Raw genomic sequence first — 21,351 nt, 5'->3', positions numbered from 1 at the left:
GAAGGAAGATTTATGCCTATTTTATTTTTAGGTTATTAATCATAACTCACCATACTTATTTTCAAAAGAAAATGTAGACTGAACACAATTCAAGAAATAGTCAAGTCACTGAATGCTTAATAAATGTCTGACATTGAGTGACAAGGAAATAAAAATGAGTAAGACAACAGTGTGACCACTGTATAAATTATTTAACTGTCAAATTATTGATTAAATTGAAAAAAATTAAAAACGGGTATGGCAAGCCATTGTCCTCCATTTGTCCACAATATGGAAGGGAAGAGAGCTGCACTTAACTAACTCAGTAGAAGAAAGTGGTAGCACTTCTACTGAAACCCTTGCAGGGGTAGAGAGAAGGGCTATGAATTAGTCCTCTGCCTGGGAGTGAGTGCACAGTGGGATCAGCAAAGACTGATAAGCAAAGATCCAGGGGAAAAATGGAACACACTATCTTCTGGGATGGGCTGACTGAGAACACTAGTATTATGATAGAACCTACTGCATAGAGACAGGTGTGACAGGAGATGAGGATAGAAAGAAGGCTGGGCTCTGATTGTGGTCTGATTGACTTTAATGCTAGGTTTAAAAGAAGAATTCTGATAGTCATCTGGTAAAGAAGTGGCAGAAAGAAATAAGGCATTTAAAAGCCTTTCCTACACGAGACAATGAAGAAATCAAGTAGAGTAAAAACCATGGGAGTAGAAAAGAAATGACAAATGTCAGAGGTGCTTTGGAGGCACAGGGCATTGTGACTGATTGTAGGAGACAGGAGAGGAGAGAGACAAGATCAACGTGGGTTTCTATGTTGAATAACTAGGTAAATGATTAATAAATCATTAACAAGAAATACAGGAGGAGAAGTATATTTGCTGTCAGGATGGAGAATGGAAAAGGTAGTACACTAGTTTCTGGCAGATCAAGATTGAAAGTTCTATGAGAAATCTTAACTATTGCTGTCGGGAGGTATCTCAGATTTCAGAAGAGGTAGATCGGAGACCCGCTGATGGATGAATGAGAACTGAAGCCAGGGTAGAGGCTGAGACTAGATAGGAAGAAGATAGTCTATTTAGTCTCCTATGCCCGGTGCACTAGGAGTTAGCGTTTAAATCAGTGTCCTTTGGATACCAGAGACTGCTTTTTTTAGGCCACTGTTCCACAATAAGTATGTATATGTTTTCCCACATTAAGTATCAAAACCCAAGCTTTTTAGTTTGACTCAACTCCACCATTCTCACCTATCAAGTCCTTCAGCAACTCTGTTGACTATCGCTAAATATTTTCTAAGTCTATTCACTTTCTACCACAATTACCCATGCCCAAACCATATTCATTTCTCTCCTGGATATTTGCAACAAATTTAAAAAATATTATAGCTATTTTCAAATACATCCCAAAGTAATGGGAATAGTATAACACTTTATTGATATTTGCTGTATCTGTTTCATCCCAGCTTTAAGAAAATTTTCTCTTTTCTCTGTTGAAAAATTTTAAAAGAAATTATAGACAGCATATTACCCTTATCTAGCTCAGTGCATATCCTACAAATACAGATATTTTCCTAATCATTATATTATCACACTTATAAATTAATACCTATTATCTATTATCATTTTCTATCCATTCTATAATTAAATTTCTTCAGTTGTGCTCTGTCCATAGTTTGTACAATTAAAGTTCCAAGCAAAGTCCAAACATTACATTTAGTTTAGTTTTGTTCTGTTTTTCTCCCTAGCGCAGTCTTGTCTTTTTATGTCCCCCATACTTTGTTTAAAACAGAACCCTAGCTAGTGCCTTAAGAATGAAGATGAATGATCCTCTTTCCAAATTAATCTGGTTACTTTCTTTGGGTGTTAATGTTCCTCTATTCTCTTTATTTCCAGAGGGTGGAGATTAGCTCTACAGACTTGAATAAATTCAGATAAATTTTTGGCAAGACAACTTTATAAATCTTGTTGTGTGCTTTTTATTGTATCCCCTTAGGAAAAGTGTCTGGTTGCCCTGGTTTTTTTTTTGTTTGTTTGTTTGTTTAGTGATGTTACCCTCTGCCTCCCACATAAGAGATAGGAGATGAGTCTCTGTCTAACTCTTCACCAAATGTTTAGTGATTCTATTATCACAGGGGCACAGCTGATCACAAACCTAGTTGCTCTGTGCAAAGATCTCAATTAACCTTTTACTCAGAGTTTTAATAAACTGATGATGAATGCCTGAATTGGTTGTTTCATCAGGAGTTACAAAATGATTGTTTTCAAATTCTGTAATTGCTTCCAAATTTATTTCAAGTCCCATGACAAAAAAAAATTGTCCTTCATCAATTATGGAAACTAAAAGTAGTTGGTTATATTATTCCCTGAATGTTTGTTTTCCTTCAGAATCAAAAAGTTGACATCTAATCCCCAATGTGATGGTATTTGGACATGGGGCCTTTGGGAGTGATTAGATCATGAAGGTGAAACCCTCATGAGCGGGATTATTGGTCTTAGATGAAGATGTCAGAGAACTAGCTCTCTGCTTTCCACCTGGTGAGGCTCCAAGAAGATGGGCATCTGCAAACCAGGAAAAAAATGGACCCGAACCAGACCTCAGTGGGTCTGCCAGCACTCTGATCTTGGGCTTCACAGATGCCAGTAATGTGAGAAATAAATTTTTGTTGTTTAAGCCACCTAGTCTGTGGTACTTTGCTATAGCAGCCTGAACTAAGACAGGCTACAATAAAAAAAGAGTTTGTAAAGGAAAAGCAAAATAAATGTCTAATCATTCTCTTTCAATTGTGAATTGTCAACTTATTTTCCCTGCTCTGGATTAAGTTGTTATTGTTTTTGAGAGAGTAAAAGGTCTTTCCTCTTTCTTGTTGAGTATTAGGACCAATGACTTCCTGTATATTCAATTTTTTTTGTAATCAATTGCATTCATTTTTATGCTCAAATTTTCCCTTTAGCCAATGGAAGCCAATCTTATTTGTCATATACCACTCTTGCATAAACAGTCTCTGACACCTATTGTATCCATTTGTCCATAGTCAGTAGTCTTTGAGAGTTTCTTTGCCTTCTGTCACAGCAAGATATCTCTGGCTGATCTCTGGCCTAAGACACAGTAGAAACAAATCAATAATTATAGAATGAAGAAGTCATGTTTGGTTATTCTTTTCACATTTATGTTTATTATTAGAAGTCTGATCCATGAAAATTTGTGCAAGAGTAGGCCTTCCTACCCCTGGCTGCTGGCACTGGCTTCCCTCCAGCACAGGGGACCCAGGCTGCTTTCCACCTTCAGCCCTCCACAGGCACACGTGATTGGCCTGGCTTTGTCGGAAGGACAACCGGAAGCCATTTGATTTAATTAGCATATTACCTTTTATTATTATAGATTATCTGTGGCCTTTGAGTTCATTTCCTATCTCTTTCTGAATGTTTGACAAGTTTCTTTTTTGCCTAATTTCTTGCTTTATTAGTACAATGTTGTTATCAACATGGTGAGGAAAATTGGCTTCAGTAGTCAAGGTTAATGTTCAGAAGAAGGCATTAGGTGAGAACTATTGGAAGCTGGGAATGAATACATAAGACTACTGAAGGGAGATGGCATTAAATCTGCTGAGCACATGACATCAGTGTGAGTTCGAGTTTTCATCTCTGTCATTTGAGTAGATAAAATCATGTGAGCCATAAATTTCTTCTTATGATGTAACAAATAAATTCCTCATATTTTTGAATTGATTTATGTGAATTAGGTCTGCTTTTTTTCTTTTGGATATTTTCTTCTCTGCCTGTATTTTTGTCACTCCTACTAAATCTATTTGACATTGTTATGGATATTTCCATATACTTTATGGATCTATTTTTCTTCTTGTAAAATAAAATCCTCCAAACTTATTCACTTCAGCCTTTTTTGACTAGGTGCTTATATGTTTCTTCCCTCCAAACTTTCTGTTCCACCTGATCCAACTCCAATATCTACTCCCTCAGTTTTAAGTCTTCCTTCTCTTTATGGAAAAAATGGCACTGACTGGCTCTTTAACATTTTCATATCAAGCTGGATGGCTAATGCTAACAGAGATTAAATTGGAGCATGTACTATGAACTATAATGCTCCTTTGATATTCTTCAATTAATAAAGTTGATGGAAGTTTGGATTAATTTATGTAAATTACCTTATTTTTCTCTCAGCTAATATATTACTTAATAATATTTATAAACAAAAAATTACACACAATTGGTAGCATAAAGTTACTTCTTGTTTTATCCCCCTTCATTTCAAAAAGATTGCATTAACTGCTAAATTTTTTGTTTCTCCCCTTGCTACCAAATCTGAAAAGACACAATATCACCAGAGATAATGCTATTCTTGCATAACCAGTCCCTGACTCCTTCTGAACTTTAGTACAGAGGTTAATTTGTTGAGATTAGTTGTGTTAATATGGTGTCCTCCAGTGCTATGACGTGTAAATTCACTGTTCTAAATTTATCTCCATTCTCACCATACTTGCTTCCCTTACTTCAGGGTCAGTGGAAGCCTGCATTCCATAGCTAACTTTCTATCTAGGTTTCCACCACTTGCTCTTATTCTTTGCCATCTCATTTAGGACTGTAATCCACTCACTATATCAAGTCTCCTTTTATCTTCAGACTTCCCTTCTGGTTCTTTCCTCTGAGACTACAAAATATAATTAACCTCCTTAATTCAAGCAGTGATCTATAACTTTTTCCTTCAGAACCAAATCTTTCAAGACTTAGAAGCTCTATCTAGTACAGCTGTTTTATTTCATTATTGAGAAAATTGACAGAGAGGTGAATTATTCCTGCCCAAAATCACATAGCCATGGGAGTTGGTGTTATCAGTAGTGCTTTATTCTCTTGGCTGAGGACTAAGATTTCTTCCTCACCTCATCCCTATTGTTCCTTCCTGGATAACTATGAGGACAATATTGCTGTAAATGTCTCTAGTTGCCTGTGCTAATGAGACATAATGAAATAATTATTATAATTAACTGATTTATAGTATCAGTTTTCAGAAGTGTATTTCAGATCTTAAACTTTATGAGAAGTCATAATCTCTTCAAGCAGAAGGTCTTAGAGATTAAATGTCAAGACTTATAAAAACTAAGGTTTTAAATTTAATACTAATTTTATAAAAGCAAAGATGAAATGGCTGAAGATATTGAAACACCTGTAATAGCAAACTAGAAATAACCACATTTTATTTTCAAACATCACAGAAAGGATAAAAATCTTCTGTTCAATTTGTATGAATGCATATCACCATTTAAATGGAATGTTTTGGGGAAATTATTTCAAAAGCAAAAAAAATAATGTACTTGCAAAAACTGTCTAGCTAAGAAGACTTCTTAAGTGCATATTTGTCATCTTTTCTTAGAGTTACTAAATTTTATTTGATTGTAATAATTATTTCATAATGTAAATTATCCATATGTTTCACAAACATTTTTCCATGTAAACATTTGTGGTTATATTAAGGCCAACATTTTACTTTATTTTTTCTGTACTCAAATGGAAATTATAACTTATTTTATAATTTCTTATATGGTGATATACAAAGAAATCCCTCTTCCTTCCTTTCATAATTATGCATTGCACATTTTCCATGTGAAAAGAATTGTGCCAGATATTGAGGATATGGAATGAACAAAAAGGTTCCTGCCTTCCTGGATTTTACAAGATAGTGCAGCAATATAGAGTTTAAAATTTTTTTTTTAATATTTTATTTATTTTTTACAGAGAGGAGGAAAGAGGGATAGAGAGCTAGAAACGCCGATGAGAGAGAAACATCGACCAGCTGCCTCTTGCACACCCCCCACTGGGGATGTGCCCGCAACCACGGTACATGCCCTTGACCGGAATCGAACCTGGGACCTTTCAGTCCGCAGACCGACGCTCTACCACTGAGCCAAACCGGTTTCGGCCAATATAGAGTTTAAAAAATAATACATCACTATAATTTGGCAAGTATTTCATAAATATAATACATAGAGGATACTATATATAGATGAACTGATTTAGAATTGATAGAAGCATTAGGAAGAACCAGTAATTGCCTTTTTAAAGGAAACATTTTAAGTTGAGACTTGCAGAATGAATACACATGCAGTAAAGAGTGAGAAAAACATCTTTATAGGAAGGGTGTAAAAAATACAGGAAGACCTTAATTTGGGAGAGTGGGACAGTTAGAATAACTCAGTCAATTGATGTAGGAACTAAAGAACATTGAAAAGTGGAATACTTCTAAGATGAGACTTAAAGGGCAGGTGCTATACTATTTTTACTCTGAAATTTCATTGTATTGTAAAGTTAATTCTGATTCTGCTGATTTTCCTGAAGAATCTAATCTCTGTTGTGCATTGTCTGTAGGTCTCAGGGTCTTTATACTATGCTCCCAAAAAATGTTTCATCAGCCATAATGGTTCAACAAATCTGTTCTTCATCTTACATCTATTTATTTTTGATCCCCTTTATAATGCTTGTCCTACATAAAAGAATAATTTTATTTACCTATCAAGTTCAGACAGACTTATGAATATCTGCCACAATTCAGGATTTTGAGTGGAAGGATTTTGAGGAAGTTTTTGAAAGGAAGAGAGTGAGGGATAGAGGAGTGGAGAAAAGATGGAAAGAGGGAGAACATTGCCCTTAAAAATCAGTGGTGATTTGTAAGGCTCTCTGATGTATTCACTAAAATGCAGCTGGAGATACCTTTATCACTTATTGCTATGAAGAATTCCAAATACTAACTGATTTGGGTAATCTGTGTGTTCTTTTACTGAATAAATAATTGACTTCTTTGTACAAAGAGTTCTTCCCATTTTGTAAATTGACAACAGGAAATGATAGGTGGTCACAAACTAGGTTTTTTGTCAACATTTCTTAAGTACTCTTATATAAGTACTTTAGCCTCAAAAGACTAAAACTATTGATAAGTTATCAAAATTAAATAATCACAAAGATAACTAAGATAAGTTATCTTTGTGATTATTTAATTTTGATATTTCACTTCCACCCTCTCATCTTCCATCTCCCTAAATACTATCTATCCAAGATGACATAGAAACTTCAATTAATGTAATTAGAAGGATATATACTTTTTAAGAAAACTGATTTATTTTTTTCTTCAGAATAAGGGCTATTGGAAATACACAGCTTCACACATTGCTTCTACTGAGTTGTGTTTTTTTTTTTTTTACATGAGTTATACACCCATTGTATTTCATCATATGTCTGAGAACCTGACATACTTTTGAGATGATCAATTCAGAAGATCAAGATATTATTTTTTGTTAAAGGTTGGGGCATTAAACGTGAGAATATATGCATCCTGGCAGATTAATTCATAGAGCAAACAGACAGAATAAATGATCTTTTGACTCCTATTGCAATATTCTTTTTAAAGAGGATATAAGATGTCAAATTAGATAATCTGCAGAAAAGATACCAATGATTATAAAGATATTGTTTATGGTCTGACATTCACGTCATGAACACAACCATTCATCACTTTTACATTCTAATTAGCCTTATCTTTAATTAATTACATCCTTCCATTAAATAAAATACAGAATTATATTACTAAAATTACAAAAAACAGCAATTTATATTTTAAAATAATTAGATAAAGTTTCTAAGCTGCTTTGTTTACTATTTCATCTTTTAATTGGAATCCTTTTGCATAAATGTGAAAGATGATCATAACAAATGCATCTTTCTTTACAAAGAGTACTTTCAAATAATTAAATAACTATAGAAAAGCAAGCCACTAACCTAATAAAACAGTATAAATTTAGTAAAATTATTGGGGGGGGGGGGATGCAGCCCATTTATGACGGTTTCCACTGAAGCTTTGTCAGCCTCACCTGAGAGGAGAGAAATCTTTCTCACTCTTCCCAGATAAAAGATAAAAATTAGGTGCATCGAAGTACTTGTATGCATGCATATAATCATAACCAATGGACAAAAAACACTGGGGGTGAGGGCATGTATGGGAGTGGGATGGGGGGGCATTGGTAAGATATGCATACATATAATACCTTAATTAAAAAAATGGAAAAATAAATAAATAGATAAATAAATAATAAGAGTTCAAAATACCAGATATCTGAGAATTAAGATTCTGTTATGTTTCATGTAGCAACTGTAAGAATTTTAAAATAAAAACAAAACCTCTAGAAGAAAAAAAAATAGGTGCAGGAAATCTGAGACATGTCTATAAGGTAAGCAGAAAGATCATTCTTTTATCTGAAATATGAAGAGGCATATTCTTTAATTATATTACATGTAATGTAACAAAACGACCTGAAACACCATACCGGGAACTATCTAAAAATAACCAGATTAGTCATTCCCTAAAACTGCAAAAGTTATTCTTTTTAAGCAGGTTATTTAGGTTATTTACGTATGGTGACAGAAGATGGTTTGACTTTGGGTGCTGTGAACACAGTGCAGTATGTAGATCTTGTATTATAAAAATGTATACTTGAAATTTACATAATCTTATTAACCAATGTCACCCCACATTTAATACAAATACAAATCTGTATATGTTTAATACAAATTAAGTGTATATTCAATATCCTTCAGGGCACAATTTTTCTTAAATCTGTTATATATTCTGTGCTTTCAAACACTGATATCAAAATGGTTGGGAAGTGAGATGCTGCTCTTACCTGTAACTAATAATAAAAATAGGTGCTATTTATTGAGCATATACTATATGCTACTTAAAATTAAAATTTTCTTAATTGAAATATATTTTAAAGCCTTACAAGCCTATAAAGAAATTACTATGATAGCTAATGAATAGATTTGAAAACTGAGTCTTAGAAATGGTCAATAATTTGCATAAGTCCCATTGTTTATAAATGATAGAGCTGGTATAAATTCACTCATCTGTTTTAATATTCCTCAAACTCATGTTCTGAGTTAAATAATGCAACACATGCAGGAATTTTGGTGCTTAAGTATAAGACAATGTTCCTGCTGTCATGGCACCTACATCGTAATGACAAAGACTGACAATAAATATGTTAAAAAGTAATTTGAGTAAATGAAAAAAACCTCACAATAAATAAGGTAAGTAGCTATACAGTAGGTAAAACATATAAGTGAGATAAGTTACAGGGTGTGAGTTAGGACAAGTTATTAAGGAAGGCTTATCTGAGGAGCAGACATAGGCTGAGGGAAGGGCAAGAAGGCAGCGAGCAGGTAAAAATCTGGGGAAGAATTATGCAGGCAGAGAAAAGCCTGAAAAGTTTCTCATACAGAAATGAGTTTTATGTGCTTAAGGGACAGGATGAAGGTAAATTTGTTGTGTATTAAACAAGGGAGGGAGACGAGGTAAGAGCTATAAAGAGAGTCAGTGTGTTTCTACATAAAAACCAAATGCAAAATCTTCTAGGATTATTGCTTAAACCAACAAACATGCTGACAGTTGTTGTAAAGCTCCTGCTGCTGATTGGAATAGGAATTCCCAATTACAGTTGTAGTAGAGGGGCAAACACAGCCAGCTGTCAGAACACATATATTTTGGCTGACCTGGATACAGCATAGCCATACCTGCTATTAAAATAAACTGGTCCAGAGAATGTCAATGCTCTACCCAACAAACCAAATGACAATGGATATTTTCATTAAAAAATGACAAAACTGTCCAAATAGCTCACTTTTGAGAAAAGAATGTTATTAATAATTATATTGGGACAGAAGGATTATATTCTGGGAAAAGCAAATATAAAATCACTTTAAGGGAACAAATTCTGAATGTTCAGAATAGGAAGGAAATACATCTCTCAGGATATCAAATATGACATGCAGTTTAATTTCAAAAAATTTTCTCTCATCTCTTAAACTAATTCTATTTATAACAGAACCCCAGATAAAAATCCTTAATTTTGACTCAAGGACTTGTGCAAGGAAGATTATGAGGTAAGAGATTAAGGATTATAATTATGTGAAAATATTTATCCTACCACTCTTTACTATCAATCTCACTCATTTAGATTATTTAAATGCTACCTCAATTGTTTCCATCTTCTTCACTGGTCCCTCCTCAATCCATTCCCCTATTCTATAGCCCAAGTGATATTTTTACAATAAAGATTTGCTCACAGCATTTCTTGTCTTGAAACATGTCACAGTTCTCTCATTGTCCTTAAAATCAAATCCAGATCTACCTCATAGATTCCCTCAAGAATTTACCCTTGGAAAATTTCCATCTTCACCTCTTAAGTTTCCAAACTCAATCTTCTATCTCCCCTTCGTCTACCTACAAACACTCATGCACCCCAGCATTTTCCACCTGCAAGGTAGACCAGCAGGTTTAACATTACCTGAAATCTTGTTAGAAATGCAAAATCTAGAGTCTGGGGATATGACCTTTATGATAAAATTTTCTTTCATTGTCATAGAATATCTATTTATTTAAGTCAGGCTTGCACCTTTCAAATATTTATATAATTTTGTTAATAAAGTGCTTCAACATATTATCGTTAGCTTTAGTCCTAGGTACCGTGAAATATTTGTTTTGAAAATGGAAACGTTTATTACATTTTGTAATTAGTTGCTGCTGTAAGGTACTATTATTGATATTTTCAATACTAAGTTTAAATCAGAAATCAGTAAGATTCTGATATACTAAATCAGAATCTGCACTTTAAAAAGATTCTTATGCAATTTAGAGTCACATTTAAGTTATAAAAATCTCAGCAGAATTTTTAAGCTCTCTATGTAATTCCAATGCTCAGAAAAGTTTGACAACTACTTTGCCTATAGGAACATCTACTAGAAAGCTTCTAGTAGAAATAGACTAACCATTCTTTCCTTCCTTGTTAAACTATAATCTTTGCTAGAAAAGGCTCCATTTGATCTGCATTGTATGTCATTCCAGATAGCACCCAAAACTGTTCCTGGCATATAGTAAATTATCAATAAACACTTGCTAAAAGATTAATGAATGAATGAGAAAGTGTAGCATGGGAAGAAATGAAATCTCAAACTATTGGAAAAATTATTAGAAAAAAAGTTTACTCAGAATAAAAATACTTTCAACTAGGAAATCAGCAAGCTTTATTTCAGTAATTTCTATTACTTCCTGTGGAATTAATTTGGCTTGCATGGAAAGCCCCAGAGTGACATGGAATAAGAATACATTTTAAAGTAGAAGATCAGGGTTTAAGCCCTACTTTTGATAGTCTCTATTCCTGTAATCATAGCTGAGTATTTAATAAATCTCAGTCCCAATTTCTTAATTTCTAAAATTTAAATCTCAATGAGTAGTACATTAAAAATAAACATGAAAATAGCACGTGAATTTAAAAAAAAAATGTGGGTAGCACTGCTGCAGTGTTTCCAAAGAGGCAGTGTCTGATCAGAATTTCATGACTTGCATTCAGCTTATTTCTATCACAAATATCAGGAGAAAAAGAGATTCCTAAATGTTATTTTCCCCTTAGAAAGCCATGAGTGATTACCATCATTTTTCTTTTGTGGAAACACCATATTATTTTCATTGATTTTGCATTTAAAGTTATTTTCAAGTACTTTTACAAGCACAGATATGAGAGCTTGCCATTTTGTAGCACTAATAGAATTTTTCTATGAGTCAAATTAACTAAATGGAGAATAGTAGGTTCTGAATGTAAGTGATTTATCTTTTCCTCTGAAGTCAAGGAAGCCTGTAAGATAGTAGAAGCACCTCCACTGAATAGAAGAAGAAAAAATTTATATCCTACTATCTGTGAAATAATTGCATGATAGGAATAGATTCCCATAAAGAGTTTGCCTCCTGCTCTGGGGAGAGATAGAGAGCCTTGGGGTAAGCAAATTCAAAATGAATTAAAATATAATGAGTAGGATAAGTGCCAAAGAGAAGTATAATTGAAGGTGCCAGAGATTAAAAGGCCCATAAGTAGCTTGAGCTTGAGTGGGATCTGAAATCTAGGAATCTCTAGATTATATGGCATTTTTACCTTATCCTTAATAAGTTAAGAAACTTTTTATTATTTAAATTTATGCTGGGAAGGATAGATACTTAAGAGGAGAAATGGCATTTTAGGTAGAAGAGAAGAAAGAATAAACTTAAGATTCTAACTATATTTTGTAAATAATCCATTTATGGATTGAAGTATGTATGAAAATAGTACTACTATTAAAAAGATGAGGTAAAAGGAAGGCTGGAGATATATTATGGGAACCTAATATATGAATTGGGTTTGAATTGGAAAGTAATAAAACATGAGCTGAATTTTAGGAAATGTATTAGGTTATTGTATAAATGTACTAGGCTACTCTAAATGGGTTAGAGTAGGCCAGGCAAGATATGATAAGGTTCTTCTCTGATTACTAGAACTGAAAGCCAACAGGCAGGATGAGATGGAAGAGACATGGCAGAGAGAAACTACAAATGTTGGCCATGAACTGATTTTCAAAGCAAGGGAGGAGGAGGTGCCAGAGATAATTATAAGGTTTCCAGAGAGAAGGATGATAATAAGTAAATGGAAATGGAACTTGTCAAGAAGATGATTTGCCTTTGGGCAAGAAGCACTGGGTGCTGTTTTGATTAGAACTTAGATAACTGAAATGCCACAAATTATAGAAATCATGACTTGGACCAGTGTTACAAGTGTCAAAAGTTGCCTGAATCTTCCCCAGATTAGTAGCTCCATCTTTAAAAAGCACATAGGTAGAATTTAACACTTGAAAAACAGTTCTGAAAACTTTAACAGCCCTGAGCCATAAAATTCCCATCTAATCCTAAACTACCAAGCAGTCTACTGACTGACCAAGTTCAGGTCAAATTAGTTGAGACTGAAGGCAGGAAGACTGTACAGCCCAGAACAGTGCAGGATGGACAGATATACCCATTCTGCTCAAACCATCTTAACCCTCTGTTTCTTATGTTAGCCACCAAGTTTCAAATAACTTTTGAAGTGTTATCACTGCCTGTGGTTGTATTCAAATGTAACCATAGCAAATTATTGTTTTATAGAAGAAATAAAAAATATTTTAAGCTAATAGTTTATAAATTTCCCCACCCACAACTGAAAGACCTCATTTTAAATGGCAGTGATGGTGATGGTAATGGTGTTATTTTATTTTATATTAACTATATTAAAAGGTGTGCTATTATAAGTAAATTGTTCTAAGACCAACAAAAATATATAAAAAACTCAGGACTATACAAGGAAGTAATTTCATTGTGGAGATATATAATTTGTTAGAGCAAATACAAGTTAATTTGAAAAACAGAGTCTATTAGGAAGCTATTGTCATGCAGACAATGTGAAAGTTTTGGAATCTCATTACATTAACTGTCTGTTGTAATATAAAAAACAAACAAGAAAACTGCAGGTGGGTTGTTGCTTTCTCCTAAGATAATTGAAAACCCAGCACCATACATTAATTATTTTATGTACTTACTCAAAACATATCCAAGTTTGATTCACATAGGGAAAATAAGGGGATATAGAGAAAGATTCTTCTTCCCAAAAGCAATGCTCTCAACATTCACCAAGACAGACTTGTGACTACATGTATTTTATCTTTCCCTAAGCTAAAGGGTATCTTATTCTGGGTCACTTATAATTTCAAGTTTCCTTTCCTTTGCCCATTTTTCTACCATCATCCTTTCCAGATCAGCTATGTACTTCCATTGTCATTTGTGTCCTATTTCTCCATGTCCCTGGAATTTTGTATTATTTAAAAGTTCAGAATACAGTCTACCTTCTTCATGAATGTTCTATGCCTCCCTTCATATGTCATTTCGAAATGCCACAAAGTCAATGGTAATTAAAATTATGGAAGGGATCAATATTTCTAAACACCGTATGGCTTGGGCAGGAGTCATTTAGGTGATTGGTAACACCTGTTAAGGCTGTTGAGCAAGTCTATCCTACACAACAGAGGACATGAATTAAATAGCAAGGTCCTTTGTGAGACTATATTTAAAGTTTCACACAGAACATGTCAGAGCAACTACATTATGTCCAATAGTACTTCTATATTAATATTAGAGAAATATTCAGGAATTTATTGTGACCATTATTTAAGATAATAAATAAAAATAAGTGATTTCCACTTTCAAAACTATAGCACAGCAGTCAGGACAATAAGACACTCAGATTAGATGCATGCACGCACACACACATGCACACAAATATTAATTCAAGTAGAAATAGCAAGTAAATAGCAGTAGACATCCTGTAGAATGCACTGTAAGAAGTAACTCTCATTGGCAATCAAATTGATAAAAATTATACATAAAATGAACTTTGAATAAACTACATCAGCAAAGCATGTAAGAACCTGATATATGAGTACACCTTTCCCTGTGAACTCTCAGTGGCCAACGAACAGCACAGGACAAGAACAATGTTCAGAACACAAAAGATTTTAAGAAATAAAATCTAGAAAAAAAATAGAGAAAAGGAAGGTTAGTCAGAGGAAACTCTCCTGAGAAGGATTCACACTGATATCAGAACACCTCCATATCATGGTTGTTCTGTGAGGATGAGCTCATGAGAGCTGAATAACAAAGTGGGGAAAGGTCTCATCATGACATGGAAACAATAAAAGAAAATACTTTTATACCATATCATAGGCATTTTACTGAATGGCCCTTGCCGGTCCAATGTACTCCAGATTTTTGTGTTGAGACTAGATAACATACTAGGTAAATTGCATTCACTATAGACTCTTGCTTTATCAGAGCACAAATTCTGTTTGAAAACAATATGTTCTTCAACCCAGCTCCATGACACTCAAAATGTTAATTTTAAAAAGCATAAGAGGGAGCAATAAAAATATGTAAATCATACTTATAAACCTAAAATAATACAGATAGCTTAAGGATTAGAAATAAAGGCTAAATATTGCTATTATTTTGTTCAACCAATTATTATTATTATGTTACATTTTAAGCATCATGTATTTAAATATTTGATTATTTAACTTTTACTTAGTTCTCTCCATTAGGTATTCTTCACAGTTTATATAATCATTTGTTCCAGCATATATTCACCTTCTATTTGGAATGCTCTAGTACCCTGGTTGGCAAACTGCGGCTCATGAGCCACATGTCCCTTGAGTGTGGCTCTTCCATAAGGCCTGGGCAAGTCTATTTTGAAAAAGTGGGGTTAGAAGAAGATTAAGTTTAAAAAATTTGGCTCTCAAAAGAACTTTCAATTGTTGTACTGTTGATATTTGGCTCTGATGACTAATGAGTTTGTCGACCACTGCTCTATTACCTCCAAACACGATTGTTACTGAGCCTAAATGCCAAAACCATTTGCAAGTTTCTCCTAGCTAGCTGATCAATCTGCTCATCTAAGGGGCCTAAAATCTTTTGTTAAGCACCACCAGAGAAAATAATCAAATCTATGTATATTTTTTGAATATTGATTCATACTTAGACCCTCTTCCTCAACTAAACAATTACTCTTTAAATTCTTAAAAGCAAAATCACATTTCCCCCAACTATTGCCAAGTTACTACTTATAGACTATTTTTCTTTTTATTGAATTTACTGGGATGATACTGGTTAACAAAATTATACAGATTTCAGTAAACAATTGTACAATGCATCATCTGTTCACCATCCCAAGTCAAGTCTCTGTCCATCACTGTTTATCCTCCCATGCCTCCTTCACTTCTTCCACCTTGCCCTCCCTAGGCAATCACCACACTGTTGTTCCCTTCCTCCCTCCCTTCCTTCCTTCCTTCCTTCCTTCCTCCCTCCCTCCCTCCCTCCCTCCCTCCCTCTCTTCCTTCCTTCTTTCCTCCCTCACTACCTCCCTCCTTCCTTCCCTTCAATGAGTGTTTATTGAGCATTTGATATATTCTTGAGAAATTTTCCTAAATAAAAGTAATACAAAGATGATTGCAATACAATACCTTCCCTCAAGTGACTGATAACTGAATATAAAATATCCAACTGTTTTACAATACAAATATTGAACCACATTCTTTGTGAAATTGGTAGTTGTGGGACATGCAAACTTAATCTAGATGATGTTAGCCAAACAAAGTAAGATGAGTGGGGAGGTAGAAATGGAAATCAAACTTTAGCCAGACCACTGAAGATATGAATATGTTTTGTTAAATGAGAAAACTGAACAAGTCAGCTTTATGTAGAAATATGAGATGATTCAAAATGCAAGGAGAGATTTCACAGGATTTCATGTGATTCTGAACACAGCAATTGTCCATTAGCCCAATGAGGAGCTAAGACTTTAGTATGATGTTCTTTTGGGCTCTTTGTCTCAAACTAACCCAGTAATGCTATCAGGAGCAAAAACTTTTAAAAAATGTTATCATCTCTGTGAGCTGCATTAGAGGTACAGATCTTAGAGGCTAAGATTACTCATATAACTGCTGCACTATATATCCTTCTCTTTTCTTGAAATCATTTCAAAAAACTAAAATAAAGTGAAAAGAAATGAGCTTTCCTGACTGCTCAGTTTAAGTTTAACTCATTTAAAATCACACATGGGAAGTCTATGAAACAGCATCTAGAGCTATGTGGAGAAAAAAAATATTCAGAAAAACAAAAATTTCCCTAGGCAGCTGCCAATCCGACACTTTTCTTTGGGATAGTTGTAGATAATCATCTGTGGTGGAAACCATATTTCTTGGGCCAATAAACACAGGAAATAACAAAATGGAAGTGGGAAAATTACTTATTAACCACTGTTGGGAAAGAAATGAAGCTTTTGGTTTTACTATTTGACAAAAATACAAATAAAACAGATCAGAGTATTTCTGAACATTGTCCCCCCATCCCACTACTTTAATTCATAAAATAAAGTTCTAATTAAAAATTAAAATACTGTAGTTTATTATTATTTTTTCTAAAGTTCTAAGTACTACTGCAGAGACCTAGAAGTGAGAAGTAAGGTAGAGAGGACCAATGGGGAAAAAGGGGGACATCTGTAATACTTTCAACAATAAAGATGCAGTTTTATAAAATATTGATTCAAAAATACAGACAATATTATAATTAGTCTTATTAAATATTTTAAAATTTCAATCTATATAGCACTATATAAAATATATGCCCATTTTAGATTATATATCTTTTCATTTTATAAATATAAAGATCTGCAAAAATATGCCTTTATGGAAGTACTTTTGGTATGTTCTGGACAGATATATTGTTTTTATCATTTTCAGCAAATATATCAATGAATGGCTTATTTCTTTGGGATTAAATAACTGCTTGCTTTTTTGAAGAATTCTTTTCCTCTGAAGAGAGCTCACTGCATACCCAAGTCTTCAACCTATTATCAGAGTTATAATGCTGCTATTATGATAAAATGATGAGATAAAAATACATGCTTGATATTTGGCATGCAAAGGAGCAATTTTATGCCAAAGTGTTTATTCGACATCTATGTTCTCTTAAAATGGAACTTGATTTACCAAGCCTCATTAATAAGATGCACTAAATTCTAAAATAATGAAACTAAAAACACAACAAAAATATATAATACTGGTCTTTATCTTAGGAGGCCTCCGGTATGTTTATAAAGAAGATATAAGTATTAGTTTAGGACTAAAGAAACAATTATAAAATATATTGTAAAATTGAGTGTTTCTAGCAATTTGGTAAATCCACTTAAATAAAAAGGAAAAGTCAAAATTAAACAAAGGCTATACAGACAGATGTGAATATGTATTTGTACAAGTATATGAATATGTGTGAAGGTATGCTAAGTATAAAGTAAATAATAGAAACATTTTTGAGAGGTGAAAAAATATATTGATGCATAAAATAATATTAGTGAATTATTATTCTCTTTTGGAATAACCAGTTTTGTTTCTCTCTATAAAATACATATTTTAAATGCAATTTCATAGTGAGGTTAAATTAAGTTATCTTGGGTCCTACAAGCATTTATTGAGCACATATGGAAGCCAGACACTCCACAGTGTATATAACATATCCCATCTTTCTGATTTGGAAGACCTTATGGAAACATGACCTCTCAAGCTTTCCATTCCCTATTAACCCTCCCTACTCAGATATTTGGTTTAATGTTCCCTCTTTTGTTCTAGGATCAGAATATCTTTGCATTAGAAAATTTCAATGGCGATACAGTACTAGTTTTCCCTTTCTACTGATTAGTATTTAATTTTCTTCATATACTACAATTAGTTTCTCTAATCACTTGTTGATAAACATATAGATTGCTTCATGTAAACCATTCAGTATTTTGCATCCAGAAATAAAATTGCTCAAACATTCTTGAAAGAAAAAAAAATGGTGCAGTAGGAAGAAAGGTATAAAAGGGTAGAACAGGGAACATGTAGGGCAGGGTAAATATTCTGTATAATACCATAAGGTCAGATACATACCACTATACATTTGTCAAAACCTATAGACTGCATAACACAAAAAGTGAACCCTTTTGTAAATTATAGACCTGCAATATGTTAGTAATAGGGGTAACTGTATTAAAAATGTAGTGTAGAACTGCATTTTCCTTGGCTCCAAAGTGCATATACAACAATGATTCTAAAACACAGTTTCAAATAAAAACCACCCAAGGAGCTCTATACATTTTTTCAGTGCCCCAGGCTATCAAAACCTGGTAACATCATAGTCTCTGGGAGTGATGCCCAAGAAAGTGCATTTACTTCCAAGTTCTCAAGATGATTCCAATGTTAAGTGGAGGTTAGAAATCACTGCATAACAAAATAATGCCATATTTAAAGACAGATGAAGCACTGTCATGGGTAAACATTGTGGTAAAATCATGAGGATCTTCTGGCAGCGTTAAGAGAACAATATGTATCTGTTATTTATGTATCCATGGGGAAAAGTATGAAAGACTATTTCTTTTTTACTTACACCTGAGAGGGCCCTAGTAATTAAACATAATAAAATGGTAATAACTGCCATTTAAACCTAAATGGTAAATTAAAATTTAAGTTTAACAGTTATATTGGCAAATTGCATTTTATTTTAAAATATATATATATTTTTTTATTGTTTTTTTTTTTTTACAGAGAGGAAGGGAGAAAGATAAGAGAGTTAGAAACATCGATGAGAGAGAAACATCGATCAAATCCCTCCTGAACACCACCCCCTGGGGATGTGCTGGCAATCAAGGTACATGCCCTTAACCAGAATTGAACCTGGGACCCTCCAGTCCGCAGGCCAATGCTCCATCCACTGAGCCAAACCATTTTTGGCTAAATTACATTTCAAAAACCATTTCTGATAGATCAAATGAGACTACTGATAGAGAAAAATAATGATAACAATCAAATTCAAAAAGTTGGCTCAGTAAAATTCAGTAAATAATGTATGAGCAAATTAAACTGCTACCTCAAACTGGTCAAAATTTGACCTAAATGTGGTTCTTTGTAATTCAGTAAAGCAGTAAGCTAATTGTTTTATGTATTTGTAGAGTTCTCCCTTGTATTTTTTTTTAATTTTTTATTTATTTATTTTTATTTAGTAAAGTGTCTTCTTCATAAAAGCATTCTTTAGGAGACTATATTTTCAACACCAAATTTTCTAATGTATCTGTAAATCTAAATAGTTATTAAGTCATATAGTGTTGCTTTCTCTAAATCACTTAAGTATTATTTAAAAGGAAAAATCATATTATTCTCTTAAGTACACCACAATTAGCACTTTAGATTTTTTACTTCTCATCCCATTCATCTTTCTCTTTGCTAAAAGAGTTTTATTCAGTTATTTCCTACTTGATATGTATTTTTATGTGTGCAATAATAGAACATTTGTTTGGAATGAAAGAAGAGACATTTTTGTGATATGATAGTTAGGTTTTATTTTTAACCTATATTTTTCACTTGCTGCAAGGAAGTGCTAACAATATAGTTATACTTCCAGTACATTACATAAAATTGCTAGTCTCATATTGTAAAATTCCTGATCAAAATTTATAAAATAAATGGATTATTATTTTTTATTGAGGGAAAGATGTTATTTTGCTTGAAAAATATATATCCGGTTTAATAAATTCATTACTAGTAAGGATTATGATTTAAAACTCAAAAGCACAATAAGAACACACATTTCCAAAATGATGAATTACTGACACTGAAGCACGTTTGAAGCTTCAACTCATTCAACAGCAAATGTGTATACATCCTGCAAAGACCTTTGACATTAATACCTCCCCCTGGCCCCACCTCTGATCACCCCCCACACCCCAACTGGAGGCAGGCAGCTGGACCCCACCCATGCACAAACTCAGACACTGAGCCTCTGGTATGTTAATAAAGAATATATAAGTTAAAAGTCACCCTCTTGGTAATGAAGAAAGGAGATGGAGGGATGGATTAGAGATGGGATAGAAAATGGTGAATACAGAAGTAATAAGGTGAAAAAGAGTAGGGATGGGCAAGAACCATAGAGGATAAAAGATAGACAGTTGGGGTGGAATTAAGAAGTGGGGAGACATAGGAGATGCAAAGGGAGGCTATGAGGAGGAGAGATGATAGAAAGAATACAAAGCAATGAGGAGAGGCAAGGAGATGAGAAGACAAGGTAAGCATTTAATTATGAGACCAAATGCTATAAAGCAATATTGGCAACAATAAATGGTTAGACATAATGATAGGATGTGATTATGCAAATTCTTTCGTCCAATTTTAATCCTCACCTTCATCAAGACATTTCTGTAGTTTTTAGCTTATATTGGATGCGGGAAAATCAAGGAAACCTATTTTGTTTTAAACTTGAGAAGCTCCCATACCCATTAGTATCAGTTTTGCTAAACCTGAGCATAAGTAAAAGTTGAACAAATTAATGAATGAGTGAAATATAACTCTGGGAGTGATTGTATTCATTTGAATTTTGAATTTAACATCAACACAAATAAAAGGTATTAAGCTTCCATGAATGACACTATATGAATATTTTAAGGTCAAGAAATAACAATAAGTAACATTAATGAATCAAGAAATAACATTTCTTGATTCATTAATGTTACTTATTGATAATATGTTACTTATTGATAATATAACATTGATTATGTTTACATGATGTATTAAAATGTCATATAATTAATTTTAGGAATTGGTAACCTCTGTAGAATCCTAAATATAACTATGTATAACACTGAATATAAGGTTCTAAAATACTGGTAAAGAAGTTCTCCCTTTGGGCAAATTACATTTCTTCCTACTGTTATTCACAAATGTTTAAACACTTTGGACATTCCTCAGAAGCCTGGCACATCACATGGAAATTCAAATTCCATATGTGGGCATGACTGCCGGTATTGAATTCTTACAGCTTAGGATCACTTTTATATCTTGGGCCACTTATTCTTTATATTCCACATACTGAAGCAAATAATGCACTTGGAAAAATGTG

The sequence above is a fragment of the Pipistrellus hanaki genome (genome assembly GCF_964339955.1).
Source record: "Pipistrellus hanaki genome assembly, chromosome: 4".
In the NCBI taxonomy this organism is placed as follows: Eukaryota; Metazoa; Chordata; class Mammalia; order Chiroptera; family Vespertilionidae; genus Pipistrellus; species Pipistrellus hanaki.
Note: the sequence above shows the minus strand (reverse complement) of the source record.